This window comes from Sminthopsis crassicaudata, chromosome 5 (genome assembly GCF_048593235.1).
Source record: "Sminthopsis crassicaudata isolate SCR6 chromosome 5, ASM4859323v1, whole genome shotgun sequence".
Classification (NCBI taxonomy): Eukaryota; Metazoa; Chordata; class Mammalia; order Dasyuromorphia; family Dasyuridae; genus Sminthopsis; species Sminthopsis crassicaudata.
The window spans coordinates 18362974-18382567 of record NC_133621.1 but is presented as its reverse complement, the minus strand read 5'-3'; the positions used below and the strand labels follow the sequence as shown (position 1 = coordinate 18382567).

At 47.3% G+C, this 19594-nt stretch overlaps 1 protein-coding gene and 2 pseudogenes across 2 annotated transcripts in view; 2 read left to right on the top strand and 1 right to left on the bottom strand.

The window, feature by feature from the left end:
- Nucleotides 1-1922: 1922 nt before the first annotated feature.
- On the bottom strand, nucleotides 1923-3559 carry LOC141542513 (1-acyl-sn-glycerol-3-phosphate acyltransferase gamma pseudogene; annotated as a pseudogene).
- A 7943-nt stretch (nucleotides 3560-11502) lies between these two features.
- ANO10 (anoctamin 10) overlaps nucleotides 11503-19594 on the top strand; it is a 165320-nt gene continuing 157228 nt past the window's right edge. Inside the window, exon 1 of one of the 2 annotated variants that reach the window (XM_074266962.1) lies at nucleotides 11503-11683. The gene's annotated coding sequence lies outside the window, so the exon portion shown is untranslated. Of the gene's footprint in view, nucleotides 11684-11953; nucleotides 12034-19594 lie in introns of those variants that run through there. The other variant, XM_074266963.1, reaches the window with a different exon arrangement.
- On the top strand, nucleotides 11525-18168 carry LOC141542514 (prefoldin subunit 3 pseudogene; annotated as a pseudogene).

Sequence of the window (19594 nt, the reverse complement as noted above, 5' to 3'; positions counted from 1 at the left end):
AGGTATAAGAACTGACAGAATTAATGAAGTGAGCCAAATCAGGAAAAACAATACAAGTCATCATTACACCAATGTAAACAGTCTATGGTGGCCCAGTGGATAGAGTGATAAGTGATAATCAGATAAGATGATGTGAGACTGGAAAAGGTATAGAAACAAGAGAGGGTCGAATAAATTAGAGAAACCACAAACAAGTCATTTTGACTGCAAGATTAAGAACAGTCTTTCTCTTCAAAAAAGAGAAGATTGCCCTCCTCTTGTCCCAAATAGAGAATCAATAAAGCACTAAAATATGATATGGGAGATTAAAAGAACTCTCCCATTGCCTAAGGTTCTAACTACCTTATTTGGTCAGTACCAGGATAATGTTTGTTTTCTTTTCAGGAGGAATGTGAACCATAGTGTGGTGGTAGGAGTCTGGAAGGACTTTATAGGAGAGGTGGGATTTCACCAGACTGTCACTGTTTTCCTATTATTCCAAATTCAGTTTCCTTTAGGGGAACACAAACCAGAGTTTCATATGCCTATATGTCTTAGATTCTGTGAGAAAAAGATTTCACTAGAATGCCAGGGTGTTTATTTGTAGATGATCCCAAATTCCCTTCCCTTTCCTTCCCTTCCAATGGGATTCTAAACCTTGGAATGATGAGAGCCAGAAGGACTTTGGGACTCTAGTAGAAAACTTATATTCACCAGAGAGGAGTAGAAGAGGGAAGGAGGAAGGGGAGAGAATTGTGTTGATTATTTTGGGGATTCTGTGAATTCTTTGAATATGTTCCATAATCATTTTTGGGCTCCTATGAGATCTACATTTTCTGTAAGGTAAAATAAAGGTCTGTACTTGATTGACGATGCATTTGTTATCTTAAATGTTTATATAGGACCTGGTTACCCTGTTACCCACATTGCTGAAACACAAGCTGTACATACATAGCTTTGTTCAGAAATTTCCCAGGGTCACCTCACTATCATTATATAATAAAGAAAAGCAAGATTAATATTTTTTGGAGTAGCCTCCAGGATAAAACTTGTTCCATGTAAGGTATGTAAGGTATTTTACCTTACATGGTACTTACAAATACCTTACTTGAGGATAACGGTAGTCACAAAAACTTCAGTGAATCCCTATCATCTCCAGGATCAAATATAAAATTTTCTGGTGTTCAAAGTCAAACAAAAACTTAGTCCCCTCCTACCTCTCTAGTCTTCTTACACCTTGACACATATACCTGTGATACATCGCACTGTTCTTGAACAGGTTCCTCCCTGGGGACATTTTCACTGGTTGTCCCTCTGGGCTAGAATTTTCTGGCTTCTTTCAAGTACCAGAAAAAGATCTAAGTTTCTAGGGGAAAGACTTTCATAACCCCCCTTAATCCTAAAGCTTTTCCCATGGAATTTATCTGCAATATTTTTTCCATAACCCCTCACAACTGACAGTATCAAAGGCTTTGGTCAGATCTACAAGTGTTTATACAGACCTCTGCTCCGTTTCTTTTTGCAGGTGTAGGGGCAATAAAGGGGACTCTAGACCAAGAAAACTTGCCAGTCTTAAAGACCGAATTACTACCCTGAGATGAGAGTATCACATTGATTTCCTTTAAAGATGAGCATCAGGGGCAGCTAGGTGGTTGTAGTGGATGGACTACCAGCCCTGAAGTCAGGACGATCTGAGTTCAAATCTAATCTCAGACACTTAATACTTCCTAGCTGTGTGACCCTGGGCAAGTCACTTAACCCCAATTGCTTTAGCACAAAAAAACAAACAAACAAACAAAAAACCAAAACCCTGAGCATTAGGGAAAAAAGTAAATTCCACTTCTAATACTTGCTCATGTCCCTTTGAGCAAGTAACTTTTCTTTTCTGGAGCTCAACTTCCCATCTGGAAAATGAGAGGGGAGGAGTTGGAGTATATGACTTCTGAGGTCCCTTCCAGTTCTCAATCTATGAAATGAATGTGATTCTCCCATCTGGTTACATGTGTTCAATCTGCAGCCATTAATCATTCCCTTTTCTGGAATTCTTGGTTTCCATAGGCAGAACCCTTTTCTATTTGAGTGACTCCTATAATTCTGTGAAAGACCCAAAGAGCTCCACCAAAGATTCCACAAAACATTAGAATCAGCAGGGGGGATCCACTTAGAAAAACGCTGACTACCAACTTGAAGAAAGAAAATAGGGTGACAACAGCCCAAAAGAAGAAATTCAAGAGCGCCCACGGTCTTCTGCCGAGCTTAACCCGCTCCCCCGGAAAGGCCCCCTTCTCATAGTAGAGCTCCTGCAGAGCATCCTTCTCCTGATACTGCCGCTGGAGCCACTGGCCGATTTCCTGCTCCTCCTGCGGGATCTCCTCCAAAGGAATTCTCCTAAAGCACATGTCCGCTTTGTACTTCTCCCTCTGCAAGAGCCCCAGCAAAGTTGGGTAGCGACAGCCTCGGAAATTGAGCGTGATGTCATAGACCGCGGCAGCTCGGCCCCGCAGGCACCGCACGGCGACCGCGAAGCCCTTGGTCCTGGGCAGCAGGTGGTACTTGAGCAGGGGCAGTCCCTTGGATCTGGCCACCTCCATACTGACGCGGTGCTTTTCCGGCGTGAAGCGAGTCCCTTCACAGAACACGGCAAAGCCAAAGTGCTCCGGGAAGTCGGCCAGACGGCGCAGGCTTTTCACGAGCCCCGCCTCGTCTTTCTCCCACTTCCTCTCGCAGAACACGCTTTCCAGAAAGTACGACCCCCAGCCGATCACAGGCACCCGGAGTATCTCTTTTTTGGCTATCACCTTGAAAGTCCCCAGCATCCCATAGCGATCATATAAGGTCCAGAGACAGAAAAGGTCGATCTCAAAGGTGTGATTAAAGATGACGATGGCGCTCTCCTTCCCCATCTGGCGCAGGGACTCCGGCTGCGTGAACAAGGTGCATTCGGAGCCCGACCACCACGCCACCAGCATGACCAGATGGCTGTAGAGGGTGTAGCCGAGGCGGCTGTTGACTTTGCGGTAGAACGTCCTATTGAGAGGCCAGAAAACCAGCGAGAGCAGCTGGAGGAAGTTGGTGACCAGGCCGCTGAAGAAGAAGACCAAGCCGAAGACCAGGAAGGTGAGGGCTGAGACCCCAGGGAGTGCGAGCGCGTCCATGCTGCCGCCCGGAGCTTTGGCTCTTGGCTCGGCGCGGGCGACCCAAGTCAGCAGGGACAGCTCCCGAGAGGCAGCTGCTGCAGGATCCTCAGCCCCGCCTGGAGGCCTCTGAGGTTCCGGCTGGCCGGGAGCTGTCCGCTCAGGTACCCCGGCCTTGGCTGCAGGGGCTGCTTCCACCTGCAGAGAGGGGCAGGGAGGGAGAGGGTTCTGGGAGGGCGAGACCGAGCCTGCCGGAATTATCACTTCCAGGACAGCTTTGGGGGCGGAGTGGGGCGCTCCCACACAAGTACCGCCAACGGCAAGTCCTGGATGCTCAGGCCTCCACATGTACTCCCGGCTCTTCTGAAGAATGCATTTTCTCGACACTGTCCTTTGCCCCACTCCTCCTCCTCCTCTTTCTTTCCCTTTCCCCTTCTTACCTTTATTCTTCACCTGCTCTCACATATAATTCCGGTAACAAAGGATGGACCACCACTACTCCCTTCTCCCCCACCCAGTCCTTTTCTCACCTCTCTCTGGGCAGAGAGTTGGAATTGCAGCCCAAGTCCAAGGACTCCACCTTGCTGCCTTCTACAAAGGGGACTGTGGGAAGGGATAAATCATTTCTGCCTTTTGAGGGAATCTGAGGCAATAACGAATGATCAAATGAAGGAGCCAGCAGGGAATGGGAAGCGCACCCACTGTAGAGTCAGGAGTCATGGTTTCAAATTGTGCTTCCTTCATGACTTTGCGCTGATCCCTTCCCTTCTCTGGGCATCATTTCTATCTCAAAAATGAAGGGGGTGGACTAGATCTCTTGAGATCTCCTCTATAGCTGGGGTTCCATGATCTCAAGGTGCTGGCAACTGGGGGCCTGAGAAAGGATGCGGCAAACTAAGGCCTTCATTTGATGGAGATGTCCTGCCATCTCTCCTCAGGACTAGAAATACTAGACCAGATGCTCCTGGGAGTAGAGGCTATTAGGGTGGCAGTGGGGGAGGGTAATGGAGGGACTGCATGGGACTCCCCAAGTTACAGATACTCTTGGGAACTGTTTAAAGCAGAAGGTGGAAAGGGAGAAGGATCCCAAAACAACAACAATGAGGCATCAAGGGGATATATCTGAATCATCAAGGAAAACTGAATGTGTGGCCAAATGGAGCAAAAGGAGCAAAGACTCAGATCAGCATTGGGTTATCTTATGGAGCAACAGGATTGTCTCTTATACAAGAACAGCTGTCAAGCCACATCTCTGATGCAAGAGTGCCAGCAGATATTTAGGTATTCCTCCTTACAGGGGGATATAGGCTTAGGTTGAGCCAGCTCTCAGGTGCAGGGTTCATTATTGGTCAGCTGAATAGCTCAGACTGTCCCTTTCAAATGCAGGACATAACCTGAAGGACTTCAGAATTTTTTTTATCACTTTTAAAAGACCTAGCAGAAAATAGTGAACATTGTGGCTTAATACTTTTTGGAGGGTTTATGGCAGAGAAAACCTGGATAAATTGGATCTTTAGCAGAAGAAGTGCCAGTGGAGAACTATAAACATAAAGCCAAAATTTCCTTGATTTTCATGCATTACTCTTATTTTTATTCCCCATCCTCTTTTAATTTTAACGTTCTTATAATAAATATGAAGATAAATAAAAAGAATTCTTTTTGGGTTTGTGACCATTTCTTTAAAATTTTAGAAGTAGCTGTTTTAACTTCACTGTTTTCCTCAGAGTTTGAACCCTGACCTTGTCTATCACCCTAGAGGTATGGTAGGGTTATTTATATTTCACTTATATTTTAAGCAACCTATTTCTTGGCCATTCACTTCAGGTGAATCTCTGAGCTGCTACCAGGGTCCCCAACAATAGTCACCTCAAATGTTCTTACTCCTGTGGTCCTTCTGGGGGCTCCAAGCTTTAATTCACCCTTCTGCCTAGAGATTCTGCCCTCCTCCCAGAATTTCTGCTTGCTCAGAACTCCCAGGCTTGTGCCCTTCTGTGACTATACTCATCACCCTGTGCTCCCTTTTCCTCTCAATACAGTCTGGGGCTGCATTTGGTCAGTATACCTGGACCTCGTGTTCAGGACCAGCCAGCCAGGGAAAGTCCCTGCAATCTTGCCCTGATCAGTTGCCTGACGCCCACAATGTCTGTGGGGTGAGAGTTACTGAAACTGAGGACAGTTGTTCCCATAGCTTAATTCGTTCATCCACATGTGCCCAGAACAATCTGTACTTCAACTGTGACAGCCCCCCCCCCCCCCCATCTCCCTGTGAGATCAGGCTTCCTTGGCAGACTCCAGTTCCCTTAGACCAGACAATTGCTGGACTTTGACTTTTCATGATTTCTGCCACTCTGAGTTCCCTTCAAAGCATCACTTAAAAATATTTGGGAGGGGGCAGCTAGGTGGCACAGTGGATAGAGCACCAGCCCTGAAGTGGGGAGGACCGGAGTTCAAATCTGGTCTCAGACACTTAACACTTCCTAGCTGTGTGATCCTGGGCAAGTCACTTAACCCCAGCCTCAGGGGGAAAAAAAAAACTATTTGGGGAGGGGGGTTAGGAGAATCAGGTAATTTCTTGCCTTCTGCCATCTTCCCAGAATCCCTCAGTGCATTGAAATATTGAAGACAATTTTTTTGTCCCATGATGTTACCTTTCAGGGTCTTTGTGAATTCGTCACCCAGAATTTAAGCACTTTCTTCTCTGCAGATTTGGTAAGTCTGCCTACAGGAGGATAAAATGAGGGAGGAAGTTTTTTCTGTTTGCCCAGTTCTGGAACAGAAACAAGTGAGGCTTCAGAAGCAAGAGTCTTGAATGAACCTGAGAATCCTCTAGGGAGTAGCCAGGCCATAGCACTCAGCACATATAGAGTACCTGGTACAGAACTTGAAGCATGAGAACCTGACTTCAAATACTAATTCTGACTTTCCCTAGCTCTGTAACCTCAGGCACATCCAAATTCTAAAAATTTTACTGAAAATAAACCAAATCAGAGAAATCAATGGCAGTTTGTGAGTTAAGAAACACTTAGAAAGGGCCAAGAAATGTTAGCACTGCTGTTTGTTCAGACTTGTACAACTCTTCTTGACCTCATTTGGGGTTTTCTTGGCAGAGATACTGCAGTGGTTTGCCATTTTCTCCTCCAGCTGAGTTTTACAGATAAAGAAACTGAGATGAACAGACTTAAGTGACTTGCCCAGGTCACAGAATAAATATCTAAAGCCAGATATAAACTCAACAAGACACCAGGTCTAGCACTCTACCCACCTCACCACCCAGCTGTCCCTTTCACAGTGGTGGAAAAAATATTAAAGAGGCAATTTACTAATCAACTATCCTACCCATAGCCCAATAATCCTGAATTTAGACAGTGCTATACCATTTGTGTCCTGGATATTTAAAAATTAACCCTCTTTTGACTTTTGAGTTAGTGAAATGTTGATATAGAAGCCTATTTTCCAAGGATCTTATTTGTCACATACTTTTTGACAAGTCATTTTAACCTACTTATTTTACTTCCCTAGCTCTAGGTTAACATTGATATGAGAAATACTCTCCCTAATCTTAGATGTTTCTAGAGATCTTCAAAAGAGAATTACTATACAAATTGCTTTGGGAAACTGCCCATACCTCTCTCCAAAGCTCTTTTGTTTTTGATTAAAACATCAGATACCACCTTTCAGCTTCTGATGGTCTCCATCCCAAGAAAGAGGCATCGATAGTGACTCAGAATGTCTTCAGGCAGAGGCAGCAGTAATAGCAACGTAACAGAGAGGCAGGTGGGAACGGGCTTGAGGCTCTGTCGGGCTCAGGGTAGGTTGGCAGGAAAAATAGCAAGGTGCACATTGTTAACATTTGTAACCCCAAACCTTAAAATTCAGCTAGTTCCTTGGGTTTTCTTTCATATCATCTGCACTCTGAGTTAACTAGCTCCCTTAACTTCAAGCCATGAAAGTTAAGACTGATTGCCAGGGAGCAACATACACATTTTAAAAAGTGTTGGGACAGTAGCCATTCATGTGTAATTCAAGGGATATAGGACAAAGCCATCAGCTCTCCTTGCCTCTTCCAGGTTTGCTGAGTTACCTGCTGTTACCTTCAGGGCTCTAAGCTTAATGTCCGAACACATGATGGGCGCTGAGAAGAATGTGCTAGATGCAACCTAAGTATCAGTCAGGTCTGAAGAGTTAAAAGGAAAGAGGAGCAATTCAAAAGATAGACATGACCCAAGGAAGTCTCTAGTGATTTAGAGTGGCTGAAGAGGGTACTCATTGGAGGATTTTCTAGAGGCAAAGGGGCTGTCATAGAGGTCATCCATATAAATCAAGTGATTTTTCAATTTATTCCTATTGTCTCATTCTCATTATTATTATTTGCTGAGGCAATTAGGGTTAAGTGACTTACCCAGGGTCACACAGCTAGGAAGTGTTAGGTGTCAGAGGCTAGATTTGAACTCAGGTCCTCCTGATTTCAGGGCTGGTGCTCTATCTACTGAGCTACCTAACTGCCCTTCATTATTTTTTCAATCGATGTTAAGTAGAATCATACACCACCATTATGTCAGTATTCTTTCATATTAAACTTTTTATGGACCATTGCAAAGGTGGATAAAAATGCTTGTTTTAATTGAATAAATCTCTTAGGATGTGAATTCTATGCTCATCTGTATGTCTCCTGAAAGCATCCTCAGTACAGCTCTACTAATGGATACCTTATCCTAGTCCCACACTTGGTCTCCTCTGGTGATACTTTGGATTTTGAAAGGTTTTTCCTTTCATGTAACTTGGAGATTATAAACATTTGGCCTGACAAGTTATGAAACTTTTTGTTATGAATTATAAAATACAGATCTAAGACTTTAGATCAGTGGTCCTGAAACTTTTTAAATAGGAGGCCAGTTCACTGTCCCTCAAACTGTTGGAGGGCTGGACTATAGTAAAAACAAAAACTCACACTTTTATCTCCACCCCTCAGCCCATTTGCTGTAACCCGGCAGGCTGCATAAACACCCTCAGCGGGCTGCATCTGGCTCTTGGACCGTAGTTTGAGAAGCCCTGCTTTAGATTGGAAGTTCACATTACTTAATTGATGTCTGCTTACTTTAGTGCTAAACTGTGGCAGAAGATAGATATTATCTCCTTTAAAATATACACTTCTATTTAAAAAAAAATTTTTTTTCAGAATCCTGGGTCAGATGGAATAGTTAATCTTTTTCTAAATTCCAGTAGGCAGACTGAATACCTGAACACCAGAATGATATAGTTTAAATTTCTTGGGTTGTGAAAATAAGATTTCATTAAAATTAATACTACCTTAACTACCTGGGGTTAATATAATGTTATTTCTAGTTTTATGAATTTTATGTTTATTTATAAAATATAAGTTTATATTAATTTTAGTAGTATATTGTAAAGATGTCTAAATTTTGCAAATTCTTTCCTAATTATAATACTGTCTTTCTAGACAACCAATTTCATCCATGTAATTTCAACAAGCAACATTTGAAAATTTTCAGTTATTTGGGCAACAATATCCAAGCATTTTTAACAGTTAAGATTTATTTTCAGATTGTGTATTATAGCTTTTGCCTGCCAAAATTATTCATCCACTCTAAACTGCAGGTATAATAACTGAATTTTGAACATCATTTTGTTGATTGAACTGGTAAATGGGTAATTTAAAGTGGAATTGGCCAATTTGTGGACACTGATTCAAACTTAGAAAGGCACATTTTCTTCGAATAATCCTGTTTTCCCATCTGTAAGAATGAAGGTGTCCCTTCTAGTTCTGGGAATCTGTGATTCTATAATGTCAGGTCAAAAATTGCAAAATTTAGCCTCTGACATCATGGTGTGTACATTTTTTAAAGCACCTATACTTGTTTCGAGAGCTGGGCTTGGAATCAGATCTCGATTCCTTCCTGCCTCACATATTTACTAGATATGTGACCCTGGACAAATTTCTGAAGCCTCAGTTTTCTCTCTCTACGAGGAGGATAATAGAGCTGCGTGGGTTCCAGACACGGGTCATGGTATTATCTCTGAAAGAATTCAGCCTCAGACAGGTTCCAGCCCAAACCTAGGCATTAAGATTTATGCCCACAGGAGGCCAAGCTCCTTGAAGGAGTTAGCAGCCTAGCAAAGCAGGACAAGGATTTTTATAGAGAAAAAGATACTTATTAAATGCCAACATGGACATCTGATTTTAGATTTGAGATAAGAGGTTTACTCACAGGGGGAGGTTCTGAATCCTGGTTGGAACTTTGTAGTTACCCAAAACGCATTCAGAAAAACCCACTGAAGGGTGGAGTATTAATGATATTATGGCAATTAATGATATGAGGCTGCCTTCATCAAGAATTCACCCAAAGGACCACAAAGAATAATGTGTAGGTCACTCCCTTCTGTTATCGGAGGCCCAGGATCCTGCTTAGCACCTTGCTGGCGCTTTCTCATTGGCCTCTTTCTATGGCATGTTTAACTCCCATGATGGTGTGGTCACAGAATATGCTGATCTGCTTTGTTGCTCCAGTGAAGCTAATGAGTAAGCATTTCTGTGGGGCTTGGGGTTGGGGGCAACAATTAGAATTAGAGTTTAATAACATTTTCACTCTTTTTGTTTGCATTTTGTTTTCCTGCTCGTTTACTTTCTTTTTTGGTTTGATTTCTCTTGGGCAACAAGATAACTGTATAGATATGTTTATACATATTGGATTTAACACATATTTTAACATATTTAACTTATGTTGGATTGCTTGCCATCTAAGGGAGGGGGTGGGGGGAAGGAGAAAATCTGAACCACAAGACTATGCAAGGCTCAATGTTGTCAAATTATCTATGCGTGTGTTTTGGAAATAAAAAGCTTAAAAAATAAAAATAAAGATCCTAACCCCCCCCAAAAAATTAGAGATTAAATGAGAAGATGCATGAAGTTTGATTATTGTTGGGTGTTTCAAGTAATATCAGTCCATTAAAGGTGTGAACTAGGTGTGAACACAGCCTAGACAACTCTGTCTGAGTCAAGTAAGCCTAGGATTTGGATGAAAGGATGCATAGGAAACATATTGGTACTGGCTGAGGAAACTTGATCAGGCCCCATGGGTCATTTAGATTGGCTTCTGGCTGGATGGAGGCACGGATCTGAGGGAGAAAAGGGAGCTTGTGGGCAAGGGTTGAATAGAGGGGGAGGGTCCTCACTTCTCCCTCTGCACTACTGCACCTGGTGGTCTCAGAAGCTCCCATGGCTTCATCTCCACTCAACAACTCTCAGACCTTCTCGTCCAGCCCTGGCTCCCTTCTCCAATGTTCCCGCCGTCCCCGAGGTCTCGTTTCCTGTCCCTCCTCCTGTGGAGAACCGCCGGTGCTCCGAGTCCACCCAGGAGGCCTCTCAGACCCGAGGTCCGTTACTCGGGCAGCGTCTCCGGCAGGTGCCGCCCTCCTGAGCCTCATCACCGCTCACCTGCGTCAGGACCACCTCCCCTCAGCGTCAAAGTGCAGACCGGACCACGTTCTCCAGACTCCAAAGGCTCCAATGGAGAGTGCTGGGCCGGTGTCCCAAGCCCTTCAAAACCTGCCCCCCCTTTCCAGCCTTCTTACACTTTACCACTCCCCCCATTCGTGGCCCCCACCCAGGGATCCCGGCCTCGGACCTCACCGCGACCCTGTCTCCCGACTCCAGGCATTCCCCCGGCTGCCCCCACGCACTGTCTCTGCTCCCCTCTGAGTCCCAGATAAAATGTCCCCTTACGAGGAAGCCCTTCCTGATTCCCCTCAGGTCTACGGTCTCTCCTCCCCTCCCCCCGGCCCCGCTATTTCCCCCGTAAGTCCGCTCCCGCGCTTCTTCAGAGAGCGCGCCCGGAGGACCGGGCCGGCACACAGTAGGTGCTCACGGAATGTTCTGGGGGGGGGGGGGGAGAGACAGAGACACACAGGGACAGAGGCAGAGAGGAGAGAGAGGCAGGGAGGAAGAGAGAGAGAAACAGGCTGAGAAGAGAGAAAGAGACAAAGACACAGAGAAACGGAGGAGAGAGAAGAGAAACAGAGACGAGAGACAAAGACAGAAGTCAGAGAGAGATGGAGGCAGAGAGAGACAGGGACAGAGAGACACAGAAAAGAGACAGAAAAACAGAACAGAGACAAGGACAGAGAAGAGACAGAGACAATGAAAAATAGGAGAGACTGAGAGAAGAGAGAAAAAGAAGAGAACAAGAGACCGGGACAAAGCGCGCGTGCGCAAGCCGGGAGGCCTTCCAGGCCGGGGCCGAGGTAGAAGAACGAGGAGAAGGAACGGGAACATTTCCACGATTAGGTCGGCCGGGAGCAGCAACTGGAAAAGGGGAGAAGTGGGGGAGGCACGGTGACGCCAACGCGTAGCTGCGTGTACGTCGCCGCAGTGGGCGGGCCCGCGAGCCGCGCGCCCCGTGCCCCGCCCGGCTCGCTCTCTCCCCGCCCCGCTCCGCCCCGCCCCGTCCCGTCCCGTCCCGCTGGCCCTGCCCGGCCCCTCCTGGTTCTGGCCGCTGCTGCCGCGATCTTCTTCTCTGACCAGGCCCCGCGGACGTGGAGCGAAGAGGCGGCAGGTGAGCGAGAGAGCCCGGGGAGGGGAGGGAGAAGGAAGGTTCGGAGCAGTCCGTACTCCACCGGCTTCTTAGCCCAGAGACCCCATTAGTGATCAGGCCGGCGCCGCCCCGGGAGCTGCCCGGCTACGGAGGCAGCCCCGCCCCCTCGGCTGGTTCGCCCTCCTGCCCCGCCTGTCCCTCCCGCCCCCTCCCTTCCGAGCCTGCGCAGAGAGGCGGAGCCTGCCGCCCCGCCCCTCGCTCCCGCTTCCCTTTCCCGTCGCTCCCCGCGCGGCCCCTTCTTTCCGAGCCTGCGCAGATAAGGCAAAGCATCCAGACCCCTCCCCTTTGCCGTGAGGCTGCTAGAGCCTGGGGTAGGTGGGTGCTCAGAAGCTAGGCCGGGGGTGGGGGTAGAGAAGCTTGGCATTGGGATGGCACGGGATGAAGCGGGGTGGCGTGAGATAGGGTGGGACGGGACGGGGCGGTCGGGGGAGGCCCGGGGAGGATGCCTGGAGCGTTTTGTAACCAGACACTCGGGCCTTGGGCCGGAGCCCCGCCCGGGAGCACGCGGCCTTGGCCAGTCATGCGGGGTCCCGAAGCTCCCGGGACTCTTCCAGCTCTAGGTCTAGGCCAGCACTTTAAAAAAATAATAATAATTAAGTAGTCAGCTTCCGGGGCCCGGCCCGCCAGGGAGGTTACTTCGAGCCTCTAACCCTGCTTGGAGACCCAGGTGTGTGAGCTCAGGGAGGCCGAGGAGACGAGGGGGTATCCGGAGCTGGCTGGACCGGGCCCTCGGTCAGCCCGGGCCGTGTGCTGGAGGAGCGCTGTGGGCGCCTCTGGCCCTGCAGGTGGGAGGGAGGAGGGGCGGCTCGTCGCTTTCCCCGGAGAGCGGGTGTATTTCCCTGCGCTGTGGGATGACGCCCCTCAGTCCCTGCGCTCCGCAGGGCGCTGTTACTTGGGATTTGTGCCCCAGCTGCGCCTGTGCGGGCCTCGTACTGTCGGGCCGGGCCCCTCTCGCGGGCGGCTTGGAGTGCCCGGCAAGCTAAGGTTGTAGAGACAGTCTGTCCCGGTGTGGAACTTACCGCATCCGGGAGCAACTTGGAATGACCGGAAACGACCCCTCCCCGCAGGGATGACAGGCACCCTGGTAGTCCTGGCGGGGCCTGGGGAGAGGAGCGGGCTGGGGGGGGCGTGTGGCTGTGGAAGGTCTGCGGGTTCCTCCGCTCTGGCTTATCAGGGGCGGGGGCTTGAGGATCCTCCAGAACTTGGGAAAGCTGTTATTGGGCCCCAGGTCTGGAGGCCTTTGTAGAGTAAACGTGAAGTTCGGAAGCTTCCTCGGGAAGCCCGACCCCGCTCGGGCCAGGCTAGGTGAGGAGCGGTTCAGGGAAGTTGCCCTTCCTGGGGATTCCTGGCTGCTTTTCCGGCTCAGGTTCGCCAGGGCCTGCACTTCTGCGGCCTCGGCCCGGGGCCTCTTTGGGCGCTCAGGAAACTGTGGCTGCCCAGGAGCAGGCCGGAGCAGGAACCTTGTACTCCGAAAGCCCCTCCTGTTCTGACGGTTGTGCCATCTGGTGTTTCTCTAGATTGCAGTCGTTCTCGGGGGCTTCTGGAGGCAGCCTGGGCTTCAGCTCAGTCAGTAATCCCCAATCCAGCCAGAAGTTAAAAGTCCAGATCCTCCCTGTTCTCCTTCAAGTCCTGTCTCCTTCACTTGGGGCCCGGCTAGCTTTGGTAGAGGCCTCTCTCCTTGATTCCCCGAGAGTCCAAGTGTCTCCAGCTCCCTCTGCATCCAGACAGGAATAAACCAGAGCCCTGCTCCTGACACCCTCCCAGAGAATGGGCCTGTGGCAGCCCCTTAAAAGTGTGCTCTCTGAAAGGTGTGAACTCTGAACTAGGGAACTGCTAAGCACCATGTAAATCAGGTAATGAACCTTGTAAGAATCCTAACAGCCGCTAAAAGCAGTTCGCCCTGGGGACTCTGGGCCCGCTTGTCCCTCTCGTGCTGGGTAACCGGGCATCTTCCCCGCTTAGAATCTGTGTCTCCATGTTTAGGGTTAATGATACTTGTCGTAGCTCCCTCGAAGGATTATTGTGAGGGTCAAAAGAGGGAATGTGTGTGTGTATCAGTAATATATAACTTATAATATATGTAATAGAATATATTATATGTAATATGTTACATTGTAGACCATAGTACAAAGTATATGTGCATATATATAAATATGTGTAAAATATGTTTATATATACACATTCAGATCTGTTGAATTCAATGAACTCTTATTAAGCACTGTGCTAAACGTTGGGGATACAAGAAAAAGAGAATGCCTCCCCCTCAGGGAGCTTACAGTGGGGGGGGGTAGCCCACAAAGGGCCCACATACACCGTAACATTCTGCAAACTATATCAGCGGTGTAAATGCCCGTCATCTTGATTTAAGCTGAAGGGACCTCAGAGCTCATCAGATCCGGCCCCCTCGTTCATCCAGGAGGTCCTCTCACCTCAAATCTAGCAGGGAGAGGAGGCTTCAGGGTACTTAGTCTAATTTTGACATTTTAGAGATGGAAATACTGAGGCCCAGAGAAATTAAAGAGACTAACAAGAGCCCCACAGCCTTCTGGGGGGCTCCCGATTTTTAGTCCATGCTCCGATGGCTCCCCAGGAAAAATGTTTGGTTTGGCCCTGTCATGGACTCTTAGCTCCATCATCCTGGGCAGATGTCAGTTCTGCTCCTCTGAGGCCAGATTTGGGCCATTAGTTGGGGAGGACTCTGCAGGCCGGGAACTGGGGTCCAGGGATCAACCTGTCCACAGCCACACCCCTAGGGGGAGAAGGGAGGGAGTCAGTAAGCTCGGTTGTGTTCCTGGGCTGCCCTCTGGGGATCCAAGTAAAGGGAGGAGCAGCCCCCTGTCCCGAGGGGCTCCCCTTCTAATAGGGCAGAGCCTGTGAAGGGCATCAGAGGGCAGAGCTTTGCAGCTGGGGAGTCCCTGAAAGGCCCAGAGAAGGCAGTGTGTGAGCCCCGCCAAGGAACAAGTGCGAGGGGCAAAATATCCAGGGCTGGCCTGGAAAGGATTGAGGGACAGCTCATTTTACAGATAAGGAAACTGAGGCAGGCAGGCTCTGTGACTTGCCCAGAGTCCCACAGTTAGAAGGAAAGGAGAGATGGAGCAGCCTGTTCCAGTCCTGCAGTGCAAGGAGGAGAACTTTGGTACTGAATAGAGTAGTTTCTGTTTGAAAGTAGTAAGGAGCCCCGAGGTTGCCTGGAGCAGGGCAGTGCCATGGTCAGCGCCTTGGCAGCTGAGTAGAGTGGGTGGTTGGGAGAAGCTTGAGGCAGGGAGACTATCAGAAGGTTATCGCTGTCATTAAGGTGAGGAGGGGACCTTTATAGGAGACTCTATGAAGGCAGAGGGTGCCAGTTCTGACAGTGATGGGGAAGGATTTGGGGGAAAGAGCCAGTTTAGACTTGTTAAGTAGAGACCCAGAGGGACATCCAGCTCAGAATGTCCAGTGGCTGGTTCGTGATGGAGTTCTGGAGAGTCTAGGACTATTTGTATTTACTATCTGGGAATCATCTGCCAATAGAAATGGTCATGAAATCTACGGGAGCTGAGAGAGGACAGTGGGACCCAGGACGGAGCTCTGGGGGATCGGTCCGAGTGGCAGTGATACGAGCTGGCCCAGAAGGAAAGACCCAGTGGCATTAGAATTGTAGTCCAGAGTGACAGGGCGGTCAGTTGTTAGAAGGCAGGCAGAGCTCTGCATCCAGCCGGCTCTTGTGTGTGTCCTAGAAACTTAAAAGTTTTGACACCTCCTTCTGTTCTGTAGAGCAGTGGTCTTCCCAGACTGAAAAGAAGTCCGGAATGGGAGGCGAAGGAAGTTGTGTGCCATCTTGCGGAATTTGGATAAGAGGAACTTCATGTTCACAGAAGGCCAGAGGGCCCCATGTCCAGTCTTTGAGTTGGAAGGAGGTGGTGTTAGGTCACATGAAAGGAAATACGACTTTCTGTAGCAGGCAGAAGGATCTGTGGGAGTGATTAGTATGCAGAATGAAGTGATCTTAATGTCCCATGGCTAGAACTATAAAATGCTATTCTTAAAAATTAAAAATGCCCAGCAACATGCATAATTGCAAATAGTTTCTAGAAAAGAGCTCCATTTTCCTGAGTAGAACTAATTAGATATCATACTAGGTACCTTTTTTGTCTCCAGCAAGAGAAATTGGAACATTTAATTGAGACTTTCTCCTTACCTTCAACAAACAAATATTAACTAAGGGGCAACACGGTGTTTTAGGTTTAAATCCCAGCTCAAGACAGTTAACTCAGATCACTTGAACTCTGTCTGCCTCAGCTGCCTCATCTGTAAAATGGAGGCTGGCTGACTTAATGGCCTCCAATATCTCTTCCAGCTTTAATCCTGTGACCTAAATTGCATCTTTTGTTTGGGTGAGAGTAAAAATATCTGAATTTCTGTCCTCCAGGAGCTTACCTTTTATTAGGGGGAGAGGAAGAAGAGGATGAATGATATTTGGATGTAGAGTATGACTCTTTATGTCCCAACTTAAGATTTGCAAGACACTTTTCATGCATAATTTCTTTTGATCCTCATAAAAAATTCTCCTAAAAGAGCTGTTAGTGTAGGTTTTATTATCCCCATTTTACAGAAGAGGAATCAGAGGCAGAGAGTGGGCCATACAAGCCAGTTTGCAAGCCAGTTTGCTCCTGAGGCAGGATTTAAATCCCAGTCTTTTCCTGACTTCAAATCTTTGTCTCTGCATTACAACATCCAGCCATAGAAATAGAGCAAAGGAGATCTCCAATAAAGTGTTCTAGGGAAATTGGAGGAAGGAGAGAATAGCATAATAAGAAGGGAATTCTCTGTTTCCTAAGGCAGTCCACTTTAGACAGCTCTGATTGTTAGCATGTTTTATCTGACATCAACACTGAATTTGGATTGACTTCCCTCTAAGATGGCGGCTTCAAGGGAACTTGGGACCCCTGGCAATTCGGCAGCGGGAAATGGGCACCGGAGTCACCTGGGCATCCCTGAAGCGGTGTTTGTGGAAGATGTCGATGCATTTATGAAACAGCCCGGAAATGAGTCTGTGGATATTGTGCTCAAGAAATTGGATGAGCAGTATCAGAAATATAAGTTTATGGAACTTAACCTTGCCCAGAAGAAAAGGAGGCTAAAAAGTCAGATCCCTGAAATCCGACAGACATTGCACATTTTAAAATACATGCAGAAAAAGAAAGACTCTCCTAAGCCGCTGGAGACCAGATTCTTGTTGGCTGACAACCTGTACTGCAAAGCTTCCGTTCCTCCCACGGATAAAGTCTGTCTGTGGTTGGGCGCCAACGTGATGCTCGAGTACGATATCGATGAAGCGCGCCTGCTCCTGGAGAAGAACCACTCCGTGGCCACCAGCAACCTCGAGTCCCTTGAGGAAGACCTGGACTTTCTGCGAGATCAATTCACCACCACAGAAGTCAATATGGCCCGAGTGTACAATTGGGATGTGAAGAGAAGAAATAGGGAGGAGCCCCCCAAAGCCGTAGTGGCTTAGTGCTTCCATCCTTCGCCTGGAGCTCAGCCTTTCCCACGGGCTTGACCTTTGGAGTTCTGAATTTTGACTTGGGAATAATTGCTTTTTAAACAAAAAGGACATTAACATTGAAGGCACCAATGAGCACACATCTCATTTATGAAGCTAAAATTCAGTCTCATTTATATGTCACAAAATTTGATCAACCAAGGACATGCAGGATTTGGACTTGATTATGCTTCCAGTAGTTATATTCCACATCTTTGACCAAATTAAAGCTGAAATTTGCCTTCAGCCAACCTGCAAGGGTGAAAAACTAGCTCCTGGATGCTCAAGAAGACTTTTCTTCTGTATTGTTTACCTTTGACATGTAGAGAAAGGGAAAATGTACAGTTCCCATTTTACAAATATTGTTTTGTTCTTTGTTAAACAAGTCTGTTGTAAGTTTGGTGGTTCACAAGTTAATTTTTTTTCTTTCATGTAAATTTAGTTAGTTACTAGTCAATCTTCTGAATGTTTTGCACATTTTTGTGAAAAAAAAAATCTGTCTTTATAGCTAAGAAGTGGAATATAATTGAACAGCAACAAGGCTTGTCGAGACTGCACATCCTTTGCCCAACTTGTTTCCAGACTTTCTTGTTAATTAAAAAGAAAATTGAGTGGCTATTGCTCCCATCTAGTAATTAAGTAATACATTGGAAAATCTCTTGGCTTAAGCTAGGGTGAATAACCTAACCGTTCACAAGAACATCTTAAGAGGGGAAACTCATTTCGATGTTAATTTCTTTAAAAGGAAGGATGTGTAGATGTCCTGAATTAAACAGCTATAGTGAAAAAATAGTTTGTGCCTCTGCTGCTGAGTGATGCAGAGTTGCTAGAAATAGAAATGTATTCTTCTGCTTTCAAGTAGTAAATGATGCATTTGTAAAACTTGTATGCTTTTATTTCATATTATTAAAACAGTGAAATTAAACTTGTGGCAAAATGCTTTTTAAAGGTCCCCTTCCCTTCCCCAAAATCAAAACCCCAATGCCACTGAATTGCTTCTTTGTAACTTCTGGGAATTGCTGAGAGTTTTGCCCTCTGAGTCAGGGAGAAGGAAGCAGTCTTATTCTTCTCCCAGGACAGTATCATGTTCCCCCAAGCTTTTTCAGCTCCGGTCTACATATTCCTGGTCCTCTGGCCCAGCCTCTTACAGCCTGATCTTGAGGCCCTTTGCCCCGTGGTGGCCTCCTTTGTATGCCCTGGCTGATCTTCCCAAAATGAGGTCTCCAATGCGAACTTGTGGCCTGAGCAGGACAGAAGCCAGTGGGCCTGTTATCTCCGATATCTGGAGCAGGCCTTCGGTTACACAGTGACCTCGAATCTGCTTTTTTAGCTCCTAGAAACGTGAGCCATCTGTGGAGAGGGACAGACAGACACCTGCTCCCCAGGCTAAGCTAGGGAATGTTGGGGGGAGGAGGGAGCTTGTAAGATGCACTTTAATTTTAATCAGCATCGTTACAATTTTTTCTATTACTTTCATAAATTCAGTCGAGCCCTGATTTGTGATGTTTGCCCATTTCCAAGGTGTTTATACTGAGAGCAGCCATGAGAGCTGGGGCTGGGCAAGTTAACATTGTCAGTGTAGTCTTTATTAAGCACCTACTATGTGTCAGGCAGCGTGCTGCTACTGGGGAAATGGGAGTAGAGAATGAAAGTAGCTTATGCCCTAATGGGGGAGAAAACAAAGCCAAAATAAAAGATATAACTGAAGGAAATAAAAACAGATGAAATACAAGGAGAGGAGCACATAGGTACTCTGAGGCACAGGGCAGGAGGGCAGGTAAGCAGAGCAAGGGAAGAAGGGGGACAACTTCCAAGAGCTAGTGCTTTGAGATCTGGAGAAAAACTGGGGAAGGACTGAGATTCATGAACCAAGGAGGCCTGTGGGAGGCATGTAGACAAGGCACGGAGATGAGAGATGGACCTCAGAGGAACAGAGAAAACCTGTGTGGGGACCTGCTAATGTGAGGTGGGCAAGATTGTCCACAGGGCCTGAGCAGAGGAAGCAGAGGAAGAAGGCAGAGTTTATGGTCTCAGTGGAGCAGGGGAATCGTGTTGGCTGCCTTGGGTGAGAGGGCCTGGCCAAGATGGGAGCTGTATGAGCAGAGATGGGCAGGAAGGTAGAGATAGATGGAAGGGGAGGGATAATGCTGAGAAGGCTGGGGGGGGGGGGTACCCTTGATAAATGTGGAGGGAGAAGCAAAGAGCACTAGTGCATGTGGGACATTTTATGTAGAAGTAAAGCTTGGGAGAGAAGCCTTATCAGTGAATGGTGGTTGGGCCCAAAGGCCCAGTTTAAACTTTCCATGGCACTAAGCAAGAGAGAGAAGGCTGGGCAAGGGGAGAAGGCCCTG